General features: G+C 41.3%; 1 protein-coding gene across 3 annotated transcripts in view; it reads right to left on the reverse strand.

The window, feature by feature from the left end:
* The window catches only part of Slc14a2 (solute carrier family 14 member 2), a 420,044-nt gene that overhangs the window by 161,431 nt on the left and 243,628 nt on the right, over positions 1 to 14,985 (reverse strand). For all 3 annotated transcript variants that reach the window (XM_078030094.1, XM_078030093.1, XM_040273485.2), the window contains one exon: positions 1,112 to 1,177. The gene's annotated coding sequence lies outside the window, so the exon portion shown is untranslated. The remainder of the gene's footprint in view (positions 1 to 1,111; positions 1,178 to 14,985) is intronic.

The raw sequence follows: 14,985 nt of genomic DNA on the forward strand, positions 1-14,985 counted from the left end.
AATTTTTCTTGATTGAGCTCATGGTGTGTGTGTTCTCAGATCACATACTGGAGCTTTTGGGAAGTGAGTGCCATCAAAGAACTATCTCAAGGCTGCTTCCATCAAGAGAAGGCCCTTATGTTTGGTTTCTCCCAATGGGATAGGAGTGGAAGTGCTGTATGTCAATCGTAGGCCGCAATTGGTAGGAAATGGCATGCCATCTCCATTTTCTCCTTCCCAACCAACCACTTAGATGCAGATGATCCAACCTAAAATTTGTTGGCTTTAGAAGACAATGAAGCCAGATAGGAGCCAGGTGGGTTTCTGAGTCACCAATTAGATAAATTCAAAATTGGACCTCATTTGAGGGAAAAAAGATGATTCATACTTAAATCACCAAGGTTTGGCTATTACCCGTTGTAACAGATATTGTATTAGAGATCCCAATGAAAAGAGACCCACTAGTATGAGAGTGGGTCTGAATCCCTGTCATCTTGGAAACTACTACCTTCCTTCCTCCTCCGTACCAGCTTGGTCATCCTGAGCAGCTTCTTTTTTTAGTGCTCTGTGTAGGTATAGAGCAGCTGATCTGCCTGTCAAGCAACCAATAAATCTGTGCTTGGCAATAGAGTAGTTTTCATCAGAAAGTGACCTTAAGATAACATTTACATTGCTGAAGAAGTCATTCCAAACCTGAACTAGTAGCATCCCAACTCAGGCCCTCTTGGTGACATGAAACAGGAAAACTAATGAAGTGTGGAGATTATTAATGACTTTATCTTTTCTCTCCCATCCCCTCTCCTTTTTCAAACTTGCAATTATGTTCAGCAGTGTCAGATCTGTTCATCTATTTTTGACATATAAATAGAACCTCTCCCTTTGGAATTTTGCAGAGGAAATAGCCATGTGATTATGCTGGTCATGACTGAATGCAACGAGAATTGAGCTGGGAAGACACTGGCACAAGAGACAGATCTTCAGGTTTCCTACCTTCTCAGGCCAATCACTGTCCCTCAGTGGTAACAGTGACCTCAGAGAGGAACTTAACTCTAGTTTTTCATGGTATCATTATTGGTGATAACAGCTATTTTAGAAGACACAATCATAGCAGCAAGTTCTAGAACACACTTACAATTTCCCCAGTCACAGTGGTCTTGTGAACTTCTGTTTGTCTTCAAGTAGTAAGCAGGATAGAGTCCTGTAAAGACAGTGCAGGTCAGAAACACAGGAGCATTTACACTGCTTTTTTTTTTTTTTTTAAGTCAATAACATTTATTCTTTTTAAAAATTCTAAATTAAACCAAAAAACACAGATTAAGAAACAGGACATGTAATTCCTTAATTTTTCCATCATCCAGGTTTAACTACTAATAACTCATGAGACACTTAGATTGTTTCATGAAAAAAGAAAAAGAAAAAAAATACAAAATTGGTTTTAGTTTACAAGACAAGAACCATATTTCACATACTGTTTGTGATTTTTCTTGTCTTGTTGAATAAGATATTATGAATACCTTTCGCTAAGAGACAGACTTCAGCTTTGGTCGATAGCACCCAAGATGGGTCCCAGTGACCCCTGCCTCCTCCTGGTCTCATGATTGTGTAATTGTGTAATTCACTGCCATTGAGTGTTGGTTGAACCTCTGACTGACTTCTCACCAATAGAACAGGGCAAAGTGTTGAGATGTCATTTCTGAGATTAGGTGACAAAAAGATTATCTTTAATTCACTCTCTCTTGCCCTCTGACTTGCTTGCTGTGGTGAAGCCATGTCATGCACTGTTCTGCAGAAGTGCCCATGTGGCCAGGAATTGCAGGACACCTCTGACCCATACCCTGAGAAGAACTAAAACCTGCCCAACCATGGGAAGGAGCTTGAAAGTGACTCCTCTCCACAGCAAGCCTAGAAACGCTTATGGTCCCAGAAGACTCCTTCTCTGCTGTCTTGTGAGAAAACCAAGTCAGACCCAGTTAAGCTGTGCCCAAGTCTCTGACCTGCAGGAACTATGACATATATTTGTTGTTTTAAGTCATTATTTTTTAGGTCATCACAGTCATAGATAACTAGAATAATCCACCAATTTTTAGTAGCTGTTCAGAATTCTAATGTAAGACTGTATCAAAATTTACGCAATCTTTTATTGCTGCACATTTTGGTTATTTTATTTGTTTTCTTATTATAAGTGAGGCTACAGTGAATATTGTTGTAGCTAAATCTTGGTGCACATTCTTCATTTTAAGAATAATTTTCTCAAAGTGGAATAACTGGATTTTTAAAGGTTAGGCTTCATTTAAGATTTTAATAGGTTATTTCTCAGTCATTTTCTGTAGAATCATACCTATTTGTACTCCTGATATCTATAGTTTGGAGTGTATTTTTGGTTAATTCTAACCACTGCTATTGAGCTGTGTTTCCATGCAAACCAATTAGAAACAAAAACAAAACAAAGAATAAAAACAGGTAAGGTGAAGTCAACATACAACAGGCTCTTTTGAAAATCTTAAGTTTATTTAAGTCACACAACAGGTTTTCAATAAATTCAACTTTTATATTACCAGGCTCAACCAGCTGAATTCAAAGGATATTCATTTCAAAACATTTTGTACACATAGATACCACCACCATTTCCAAATTGCTGCCCCCACTGTTGGGGAAGAATAAGTATTTTAATAAATGGCATGTATTTTAACAGGCTCTAAGCCCTGCTGTTGGCTTAAGCTAAGGGTGCAATTTCAGGCATCTAAATAAGTAAATAAATGAGGAAAAAAATCCATGTTAATTGCAGTAATTTGCGGGACTTTCAAATTCTTAATTAAGCAATAAAATAGGATTCATTAACCATGCCCACTGTAGATGGCTCATATAGATCACCATTATGACCCAAACCAAGACCTAAAGTCATTGAAATAAATGAAATAACAGAGATCACTGGTGCATTATTGGCCAGGATGTATAGGCACAAAATAAGGAATGAGAGCCACACAAAATACCTGTCCTCCATAAGTGGTCCCCTTCCTGGACGAAGAAGGATTACATGATTCCAAAACGTTTTCCCTGGACAGGGAGTCATACTCCTCTTTCTTAATCTTTGGGATGGGTTCCTCCTTCAAGGCTCACACAAACTTCTCTGAGCCTACCTGGCAATATTATCAACTTTCCCCAACCATCCTCAGGTGGTTTGGGTGCCTGTCTGTCTGCCCCATCTCTTGGTAAGTCTTTTTTTTAAAATTTTTTTAAATTGGTTGTTCACAACATTACAAAGCTCTTGACATATCATATTTCATACATTAGATTGAAGTGGGTTATGAACTCCCAATTTTACCCCAAATGCAGATTGCAGAATCACGTTGGTTACACATCCACAATTTTACATAATGCCCAATTAGTAATTGTTGTATTCTGCTTCCTTTCCTATCTCCTACTATCCCCCCTCCCCTCCTCTCCCATCTTCTCTCTCTACCCCATCTACTGTAATTCATTTCTCTCCTTGTTTATTTTCCCATTCCCCTCACAACCTCTTATATGTAATTTTGTATAGCAATGAGGGTCTCCCTTCATTTCCATGCAATTTCCCTTTTCTCTCCCTTTCCCTCCCATCTCATGTCTCTGTTTAATGTTAATCTTTTCTTCCTGCTCTTCCTCCCTGCTCTGTTCATAATTGTTCTCATTATATCAAAGAAGACATTTGGTATTTGTTTTTTAGGGATTGACTAGCTTCACTAAGCATAATCTGCTCTTGGTAAGTCTTAATAGTCTTCTACAAAGGAGTGAGGGAGAGAAGAACTTTGTATATAACTAGAGGTACTCTGACTCACGTTGCATTTTGAAAGTTGAGCATTGTACTAATGGGAGAATTTGTAATTCATCAATTAAACTCACTTTTGATGAGGACAACTGCTTAGCTGGACAGGACACCAGACATTCACTGGGACAGCTTTGGAAAACTATAATGCTTGGTACCCTAATGAAAACCCATATAGACACCAGGGCAGGGGTTAGATGGGAGTGAACACAGGTTTTCAGGTATATAAGAGGGAACTTTGGTGAGGTGAACTATGGGGGTAATATGAGTGTGTCTGAAAGAAACATCACTGATGTGTCCAACTTGGGGAGAAATGGCCAGTCATTGCGCTTCTGAAGAGAACACTAATGCAGACTGTGGAAATGCCTCTCTTTCCTGCTGTCTTACTCATTTAATACTGATGTCTAGGCAGGTATGGACACTGCATGGAAACACGTCTGGGCTGGTATGGATGGCCAACTGTGGTCAGCTCAGTAGTGAGAAGTATACATATCATGGGCAATCTGGAGAATTCTGGATGACTCAAGATAAAAGAATAGAAAGCAAAATTTCCATGATGATGTCTAAAAAGAATGAGGAGTCGTGTGCTTAGACATTGAAGTGTTTTGGGCAGGTATGACATTTTTTTTTGTATTACCTATAGAGTCAAGGAAAATTAGAAATGAATATGTGCATATTTCGAATGCCTATTATATCCCCATAAAAAGTCACAGGTGTAGTCTGAAACATACTTCTTGTTCTCAGGAGATTTAAGGTATAGATTCCTTGAGTCAAAGCCTCCCTCCCTTGTGAGTGGGAAACGAGAGAGAGACCTACCCTGGTAGCTCTACTGACTGAGTCAGGCTGAGCTTTGCTTAGGAGGCCATCCACCATGCTGCAGAGGCCCATGGAACTCACAAGGGGCCCCGCCAGTGTCCACATCTTACAGTGTTCCAGTTCTCACAGAATCTTTCCTCCCTGGCTACATCTGGACAGAGTCCAGTCTGTTGTAGGACTCAAGGGCTTGCTGCTGCAGCTTATAGATTATCCATGTTTCTTACCAAAATGGGGTAGAAATAAATCATTCTGACTTTAATTCTGTGAAGATGTACAATGAAAAAGATGAGTTTAGAGGCTCTGAATGTAGTTATGTCTCTTCTATTTTATTTAAAAATTGCTTACTCATTTTTAGATTTATTTACTTCATTTAATAAATATTTATAAAGGACCTTCTCTTTTCTAATACAGTATTGGGTACTGGCTATTCACAGGGACCATCAGGGGTGCACAGTCCTTTTATGATGATTTTATGATGGCTGTGTTAAGACAGCCCTGCCCACTTGTGCTGAATTCATTCCAAAACAAGAAGGAAAATGTGAAACAGAAATACAAGCCTCACCTTTGTTGGCAAAAGGCTGCCCAAAGCTGGAAATTTTCAACCTAGAGCAGATAAATGCTGAAAGCTGTGTATGAACAAAGACCTCAAGCAAAGCCGGTTTGTGAACGATGACACAAGTGCCATTGTCTTTTGGAAACGACTGGTCCAAGGTGAATGGGCTGCTATAAAAGCATCCCAGGTATTGCTTGGCTCCATTAAGAACAGGGAAGGTGGAACAGGCAGGAAAATGTTTAGACGTGCCACCTAAAGCATGTCTGTTGGTAAAGAAGACCTTAGGAGACAGTTTCTATACAAATTAGTCTTTTGATGCCAATATCTTCTTTTTTTTTCTGGAAAAGAGGGAAGGCTAAGTCAACATGTACATGGGCACATACAAACAACCCTGTGTTAGAGGTGTATCCCTGTGAATAAGAGAGATTTTACTTGATGCTATCATAGACTGACAGCCTCTATAAACTTTTCCAAAATTCCTAAAGACAGAGTTTATCTCAATCAAATAGGAGCCAGAATACAAAAGAAACCATTAGAGGAGTTATTTAAACATCCTCTAAGAGAAGGTAATAATCAGAGAAAACAAATAGACACAGATCATATACTCAATTGTGCTATGAAACAAAAGGAAAGTATACCAAGAAAATTACCATAGAACAAATAGAACAACAACAACAACAACAAACCAATAAAGCTAAGGAAATAATTAAGAATGTTCTGCTAATACATCAGTCACTAGTATGGCATTATGTAAAAATGTGAATGTGTAACCTATGTGATTCTGCAATCTGTATTTGGGGTAAAAATGGGAGTTCATAACTCACTTGAAACTATTGTTCGAAGTATGATATGTCAAGAGCTTTGTAATGTTGTGAACAACCAATAAAAAAAAATAATTAAGAATGTTAAGAAAGAACCTACAGAATGGGAGAAAATCTTTGCTAGCTACTTTTCTGTCAGAATATTAGTACCCAGACTATATAAAGAACTCAAAACATAACACAATTAACAAATGAGCAAATGAACTAAACAGATACTTCTCAAAAGAAGAAATACAAATGGTCAACAAATATATGAAAAAAAATGTTCAACATCATTAGCTATTAGGGAAATAAAATTCAAAATTACCCTGAGATTTCATCTAACTCTAATCAGAACAGCAATTATCAAGAATAAAAATAATAATACATGCTGGAGAGGATGTGGAGAAAAAGTAAAACTTTTACACTGTTTGTGGGATTATAACTTAGTATAATCACTGCCGAAATCAGTATAAGTTTCCTCAAAAGACTAGGCATGGAGCCACCATATGACCCAGCTATACCACTCCTCCATATTCATCCTGAAGAATTAAAGTCATCATACTATTGTGATATATTCATACCCATGTTTATAGTAGTATAATTAACAATAGCCAAACTATGGAACCGACCTGGGTGTCCATCAGTGGATGAATAGATAAAGAAAATGTGGTATATATATATATATATATATATATATATATATATACACAATAGAGTTTTATTCAGCTATAAAGAAAAATAAAATTATTTTCAGGAAAATGAATGGACTTGAGATTATTATTTTAAGTGAAATAAGTCAAAGGTCTGGGTGATATGTTTTCTCTCATATGTGGAAGCTAGAGAGAAAAAAGGAAAAGAATGGTGTGAGGGGGGCGTTGATCTCATGGAAAGCAAAGGGAGATCAGTAGAATAGAGGAAAGGGACCAGAAGATGGGAGGAGGGAGGAAGGGGGAAGTGCTAGGGAGGGATATTGGCCAAATTATATTGTTACATTGTGTGCATGTACTAATATGTAACAACAAATCCCATCAATATGTGCAACTATGATGTACCAGTTAAAAATATGGAAACCCAAACCAAACAGAACAACAAAAACTTTTCATAATGAAGAAAATCATATAAATTAAAAGCTCCATGTGGAAATGTCAAGACAACTGACAGACAAAAATGAGCTGGTAGAGAGAGCTCAGAAGAAAAGCAGAAGAGAGACAAAAGGCATCCCAAGAGTTAGGAACCCATCAGAAGAGACAAGAAGGTGCACAGGTCCTGCTCAAAACACAAAACACGCATAAGAATAGGATTGAAGAAGTGGACAAGACACAGTGGTAATGCATGGTTAAAAAGGCTCAAGAAAGAACGTGATAGACATGGAAGTAAATGGATCCAAATGGTCTGTGCACACGAATCAATGCAGGACTTGAGGAAGAGTATTGGAAAAAAAAATAGAAAAGAAAATCAATTGGAAAGAATAAGATGAAAATATTCCCAGAAATAAAGTATTTAAATCTACAAAGAAAGCAAAGAACAATAAGAAATAAAATATAAACTGTCTCAAGAAAAATTGATAGAGATATCAACCCCAGTGTTGAAGAAATCCTCTTGCCATTTGAACAAACAAAAACCAACATAGACAAAATAAAGCAAAAGTAAGTACAAAATCTCTTTCTGAAGGGGGAAAGTTAAGTAGGTTTCACAGCTTACCATAGCAACATGATGCTAACAAAACCTCTTTAAGAATTAAATACCCTTTTTTATGCTGCAACTCTTGCTCAGGTACACATGCTACATGAAACACTTATTACGCAACACACATGTGACCTGGATTTTGTCTGGAAATACACCAGAAGCTGAACTTCAACCAGTCAGTAGAAAATGGAGAAGCTATGATGGAGAGACTGGTGGTGAGTTTTTAATAAATTTAATGTATGATTATGTCAAACAAATAACAAACTGGGGCAATTATGATGGAAAAAAAACAATGTAAATATTTGTGAGTTACCAAAACGATAAAAACACTGAAACTAACAAAACTTTAAAAGTGAGGGGAGAGAGAAGGTGACAAATAGTGAATGATCCAAAGTTGCTACTTAAGGGTAACGAATCAAATAATAGAAATCTGTATGAAAGGGTATTAGTAAAAATTAGCAGAAACATCATTATTGTTATGGTTTGTATGTGTGGTGTCCGTCAAAAGCTCATGTGTGAGATAATGCAAGAAGGTTCAGAAGAGAAATGATTGGGTTATGAGACCCTTAGTCCAATCAGTGATTTAATCTCCTGATGGGATTAACTGAGTGGTGACTGGAGGTGGGTATGTTATGGCTGGAGGTGATGATGGGTCATTGAGGGCATGCCTTTGGAGTATATATTTTATATCTGGCAAGTGGATTCTCTCTCTGCTTCCTAATCATCATCTGAGCTGTTTTCCTCTGCCACTCTCTTCCACCATGATATTCTGCCTCACCTCTAGCCCCAAGGAATGGAACCAGCTATCTATGGACTGAGACCTCTGAAAGAGTAAGCCCCCAAATAAACTTTTCCTCCTTTATAATTGTTCTGGTTGGGTCTTTCAGTCACAGCAGTGAAAAAGCTGACTGAGGTTATCATCATCATCATCATTGAAAATTAATAAAAAATGGGCAAAGGCCTGAAAAGACCAGAAATTGTCAAATAAGCAAAAAACAAAACAGAAAAAAATGAAAACAAAAACTTATAGATCCTAATTTTAATGTCATAAATGTATCAGACAAAATTGATTTCAACATATCAAATAGTAAATGACACAAAGACGGGGATTTTCTTGCAACTTACAATAATGCTCTAAGCACTATGAATATTTATGCAACAAAAAAGATAGCAGTAAAATTTATTAAACTAAAAAGAAAAGGAAGAAATATATAAATAGAAAGAGAATAATGCAATTTCTTTAAAGAATTCTGAATGGTTTTGGAGTCACATTATGTTTCATTTGCAGATTATCTTTACTTTTCAACTCCTTGCATTTGCGCCAACAGCTTTAAGAAAATTTTGACTGTGTCTCCCTTCCTGTCGATGCTTCTGTAGCTCCCCAGACCTGCTGCATGAATCCTGGTTCCTCCACACTCTGAGCCTGCCTAGTGCTCTAGCCATCTCCCTCTCCTCATGTATACAGACATCCCCCAAATTAGGGACTCTTTTCTCCATACCTCCTCATGTTTGCCTTGTCCTGTGGCATTTCCTCTCCCTGGACACTGGTAATTCCCTCTGGTAGCAGGTGAACATAAGACTTTCATGAACATTTCACATTTTCTGGGAAACCTTCTTTGCTTCCAACCCCCAGTGTGCATATGACATGATTAGTAGATGCTCAAAGCCCATAACTCTCCCACGTGTAACTAACCCAGGTGTAACTAACCCAGCTATTCAGGACAGAGGCAACAGAGACACCTTTACTCCACCTTCTTTCTTCATTTCCTACGCATGTAGGTTGGGTACCAAGGCCTGCCAATTCTTTTCCCTGTTAGTCTTCATCTCCTCTTCACCACTTGACCCACTGCATCTCGGGGCTTCTCTGAGTATTTTGCTACCAGTCTCGACCTCCCCTGTGGATGCAGAATTATGTCCCTGCATCCATCTTCCAGCTGATTGAGCAGCTGCTTTACTCCAAGGTCTCCAATGGGTAACTTTCCTTTACAATCAATTTCTTTGTCTAATATCAAGAATTTCTACAACCTGAACAAAAACGCCCTTTCCAAAGTGATTGCCTGTTACTCCCACATTTCAGGCACACTGAACACCCCTCCACCCATGCCATGCATATATATCAACTCTATGTTCTTTCTGACCTGCTTCTTAGTTACCTGTCCTCCTCCCTCTCTCTCCATATCTCTCCAAATCCTGCTTCAAGATCAGGGGCAACTCTCCAGACCCCTCAGTCCACATATCTCTACTTTGAACTCTTCTGATGTTTATTATCAACAACAACTCAGTTTGACTTTTACCTTAATTCATGCTGTGACTTGTACTTTATTTGCACATGTTTCATTTCATCAGATAGACAATAAGCTTCAGGGATCATATTTTATACTTCTTCTACATTATTCTTGACGTCTTACAAGGGACTGAGAATATAGTAGGTACTTAGCAATCAAAAATGCTTTTTCGGAATATAGAATCCATTGATTCTGTTTCTGACATTTAGCAGGATGCTAGCTTACCTGAATCCTAAGCCTTAGACTGTCTCCTCCTCTTTTCCTTCATTAGAATGACCCCAATTTCTAATTGTCATCTCATAAGTATTCACCTGCCCTAATTAAATACAATAGAATTGCTTAATATTATAAAAACTGCTTCCTTTCCACCGTCTCAGTGGACCCTCACATCACGCTGTGCTCTATACAATGTGGAGTGTCAACTCCTTTTACAAATGAGGAAATAAAGTCAAGAGTGCAAGACCACCCAGCATGACACTGGCGAAAGTGGGCCAAACCTCCCAGCTCCTGCTTCTAGTCCGGTATTCTTCACAGTGGAGCAAACTGCTCTACTTGCTCGAGTTTCTAGAACTTCTCTCTGGAAGTATGAATGTGTATTTTTAAAGCATCGATTTTTGCTCACATTTCTCTTCATTTTGCTTTGATTTCTCCTTCCTGGTGAAGATGTTGCCTTCTTCCCTGATGGCAAGCATTCTTTTCTTTTCTGAATGACGGCCTCACTCCTTCCTCCTTTGGTCCTCTTTGCTGGAGTTTCCACTTAGCCCTGCTACCCCCTGGAGAACTGTTCTGGCTTAATGCTTCCTGCATCCTTTCAAATTGTTCTTGCTTCTCAAATCAGGGTCTCCTGCAGGGCTGGCCTTCTCAGCTAATGAAGAGCCTCCAACTGCAGGCACTGCTCTGACCAAGTGTCCCCATCCCGCTGGGAAGTGCGGGTGGAGGTTGGTGGTGGAGGGGAAGGCAGTACCTCCTTGATGCTCTGCAAAGGTGGGCAGAGACTCTGCTGATACAGCTCTGGTGAGCCCTGGAATTGGCTGGCATCTGGTTTTGTTTTGAATAACTCTCCTCTCCCTGACCCCCCAACACTGTCTTCAAATTGATTCTGTTTCCCTTCCTCTAAGAGAGCTCATTTATAGAGTGTTTTTCCCCCTTCTAAATGGTTCTATGCTATCATTTTATAATTTGCGTGCACGGGAAGGTGGGGTGAGGGAGAATAACATTTCTAACCCAGTCTGAGTAGGAACAACTTTAATATTATGTGCTTTGGAAGGTGGCTCAAGTCACCCTTCAGCAAAATTGTCCCTTAGGTAAAGCAAGTTTTTAGTTGTCTCAGTCATGGTAGTAGACACCTATTAGTTTTTCCCCCTCCTTTTCTAACAACTATGAGGGGAGCAGGTAGTCCAGACTGGGTGCAGCCTAGAACTTCACCTCCCTGGCTATCATGTTGGCCTGAGAGGTTAGCATGTGACCTAAGCTAGTCAGTTCCTATATTAGTGTCGCACAGTGAAAGCCAACTTTCATTTCTGGCTATTGAACTGTCAGAATATCAGTCTGACGGGGCTGATGCCAGATTCTCAACAACAGCCCATTTGAAGAAATGACATAAGAGCCACAGGAAAGCACGAGTGGGGGCTGAGGGATGGATGTATCAATATCCCCCAATTCTAGTTATTCATGAGGCCAGCTCTAACTCCTCGGTGTTCAGGAGCTTGGCTCCACGAGCCTATAAATCACCTTTTACTGCTTAAGCCAGTTTGATTTGTTAATTGCAACCAAGAGAGTCCTGGCTAATAGAATCCCTTCTGTCAGTGACTTCCATCACGAATCCCAGCTGCCCTTGTACTGTCCCCCAACTACCCAAGGCCAGGTGTCCTTACACAGCAGCACTGTGGACTTCTCAGAGATGGATTCCTGCCTGCTCTGAACCCTGAAAACCCCACCCCCACATGGACATTCTCCCAGGGTCAGCAGTTGAGATATAAAATGCCTGTGTCTCGCCAGAATCAGGGATCCGAGGGCAGGGGTCTCTGCCTGCTTTGTTCATGATGTGCCCATCTGTCTAGCTGGGGCCGGGGGCATAGTGGGCACATGATGAATATTTGCTAAATGAGAGAATCAGTGAGTTAGGCCATTGGTTCATTTATAGAACTGCACAGCAGACTTGGCCACTTCTCTTTTTCTGCTTAGACATCTCCAGCCACTGACCACTGCATCCCCAATTGAACCCTCTCTATTTTCCAAGCTCAGTCTACCTGTCTAGCTTTGCCTCTGGCAACTCCCTTACTTGTTCAAAGAGCCTCGTTGGTCGTGTGCAGTAGGAGATTAGGTAACCCCACTGTGGTCCGTTTCTGCAGCCTCTGCGCCCTTGTGTGACAATTCCATCCATCTGGGCTGCTTGTTCTCTCTGCATTCCACAATCCCACCTTTTGAACGCATGCCTGTGGGCCCAGTTCAGATGGACCTCATACATTACTTCTCATGTTCAGAAAGAATTTCATGCTCTGCTGAGCCGTCAGAGCAGTCTCCAGCTGGGAGTCTCTCTTAACTTGTACCAAGGTGAGTTCCTGGGGCAAGTGCCATTCCTCCCTGAGTGGCCTGCAGGTTCCCCGGGTGAGGTCTTCCATCTCTCTGTGTTCATCACTTTTTCCTATGTCCTCCTTTTCTCCATCACCCACCACTGCACTTCCCTGCCAACTGAATCTAATGCCGACTCACCCAAAGCAGATACAGTAAGACCCAGGCAAATCTGTGCAAATCAGTGTAAAACAGCAAGCCCTGTCTGAGACAAGCACATGGAATCAAGCTGTGTGGCTTATCTGCCAACTGGAATAATCATACAGACCTTATGGGCCTAGAGCTGACAAACAAAACACACTCTTAGCCCAATGCCGGGCACCGAAAGTGTTCAAGAGGTAAATGTTAGTTACTGCTCTGGGGGCATCTAGAAGGTCAGAAAACACTGTCCTATTCATCTCTCACCCAGTGGAGGTCTGTCCTATTTGCAACCCGAGTTTTCTCCATGTCGTATTTAGTAATGTGTCTCCCACACCCTGTTCCTCTTGATCAGTTGCCTCTCTACGAGCCAACCTGCCAGTTACTCTGCCCTTGGACTTGACCCCTGGCCACAAAAGCCCCTCCTTGAGGAGAGTATTTCCTGGGCCAGTGGGTATCTGACTGACCAAGCCTGTGGGCTGACTGTCCCAGGTAGGTTTTTATGGTTCTCCTGAAGTAGGGCACTGAGGAAAGGAGGTGGGGAGGAAAGGAGGATACAAGAAAGCATGGGGAGAGGGAAAAATGAGGAAGGGTAAGTTGGAATGAGGCCTCTGGCCCAGACCCAGGCCCCTGTATGTTCTGCCGTGGGATGCCAGGGAAGGCCATGGTCTGCCATGGACTCTCTGCCTATGCCCATTCACCTCCCTGCCCTGGGTCATAGAGAGATGAGACAAAACTGGGAGCCAAAGCCTTCCTGGTTGCTTTCATGAACCCCCCTTTGCCACCAGAACTGCAAAAATGCAGCTCTGTGGCTGATTTGAGACTCTCTTTTCGTTTTTTCCTCTGCATGCATTTGATGCACGGATACAGTTGCTTTGGCAGCTACATCTTTCTTACTGAAAACCGCAAATACAGCCAAGGGTTACTGTGGACTGCCGCTCTGCTCCAGAGATTGCTTTCTCTTCATCTCTTGTTTCGTTTCTGCATTTATCTGTCTGTCTTGAGGCCTCCTCTGCTTGTCTCACCCTTTGTGTCTGTTTTCTCCTGTGAGCTGCTACCTGTGTGATCACCATCTCTCCTCTTTCTGCCATTTCTCTACCCTTCCATTGTCTGTTTCTGTCTCATTCTGATGCTCAGCTCTTCCTGGTTACTCTCCTCCCCGTGTGCATTCTGGCTTTCCCTCCTGCTCCATCTCGCTGCCACGGTGCTGCCTCCCTGAGAAGGGGACAATCTATCTGTCAGAGACAGGCTCCGCCAACCTCGACCACCTCTCTCCCGCTGCTGGCAATTATCTGGAGATTGGCACAGGGCCCAGAAACTGCCGCTTGCACCGCCCCGCAGCCCAGGGCCCGCTCCTCCATGCCAGCCCCCTTGGAGGATCACTTGGTGCTGTGCCCAGGATGTGACAACCTGCAAAGGTCACACATACTCTAGAGAAGATGGACTGTTCTGCGAGTGGAATTGACATTGGGCAGATTTGCACACGACCCTCTATCACACTTTTCAGCATTTCCCAGAGGTGAGGACAGAACAGCAAAAAAAGAAAAAGAAAAGAGGAAAAGAAATCTCACACTGTACCACACCCCTTACACACACCTTGACATTTGCCACACATCCCAATTTTTTTATTTCATTTTATTTATAAAGGAGGCTTTGGAATCTATCTTATTTGAAATTTTTTAAATGAATTCATCCATAAGACTTCCTTGGAAGTTGACAGAATGCTTGATCCCAGACTGGGAGTGGACCTTACATTTATAGGCTGCTGTTCAGTTCTGTAAACAGAGTCACAGCTCTGGTCTGACTGTCTCTATCTCTGTCTGTCTCTGTCTCAGAAGTTGGTGGGGTTTTAGAGCTGATGGGGACTTGTGAGGTTATTTATTCCAAATCCTTCAGCTGAAGATGAGGAGAAGCTAAGCTACCCTCAGGGAGTCAGCTAGTTGATAGGGAAGAAAAGAGTTGCGGGTTTAGGCTCCTGCAATGTTGTCCCTCTGCGCCTCACCCCTCTGTTGGGAGGTGTGGTGGAATTCTTATTCTGTAACTAGAGAGAAAATGGGGCTCCCAGGAAGAGATATGATTCTGTCTGGTTCATTGAGTTATTAGGTGTTAGGATTTGGATATCTCATTGACTTGAAAAGATGTCCTTCCAACCAGTCAACTAACCTGGCAAAGCACCCTAGTAATGGAGAGAGGAGGGGAAGGGTGGGCAGGGAGATCATTCTGGGCTGACTCTAGCCTCTTCAGCAGTTCTGAGCAGCAGCACTGAGGCAAAGCCCTGCATGAAAGTGCTTGATCATGTTCAGCAGGTCTTTGCCAAGGGCCTGTCATGTGTCCTGGGTTCATTACATGGAG

Source organism: Ictidomys tridecemlineatus, chromosome 13 (genome assembly GCF_052094955.1).
Source record: "Ictidomys tridecemlineatus isolate mIctTri1 chromosome 13, mIctTri1.hap1, whole genome shotgun sequence".
NCBI classification, from domain to species: domain Eukaryota; kingdom Metazoa; phylum Chordata; class Mammalia; order Rodentia; family Sciuridae; genus Ictidomys; species Ictidomys tridecemlineatus.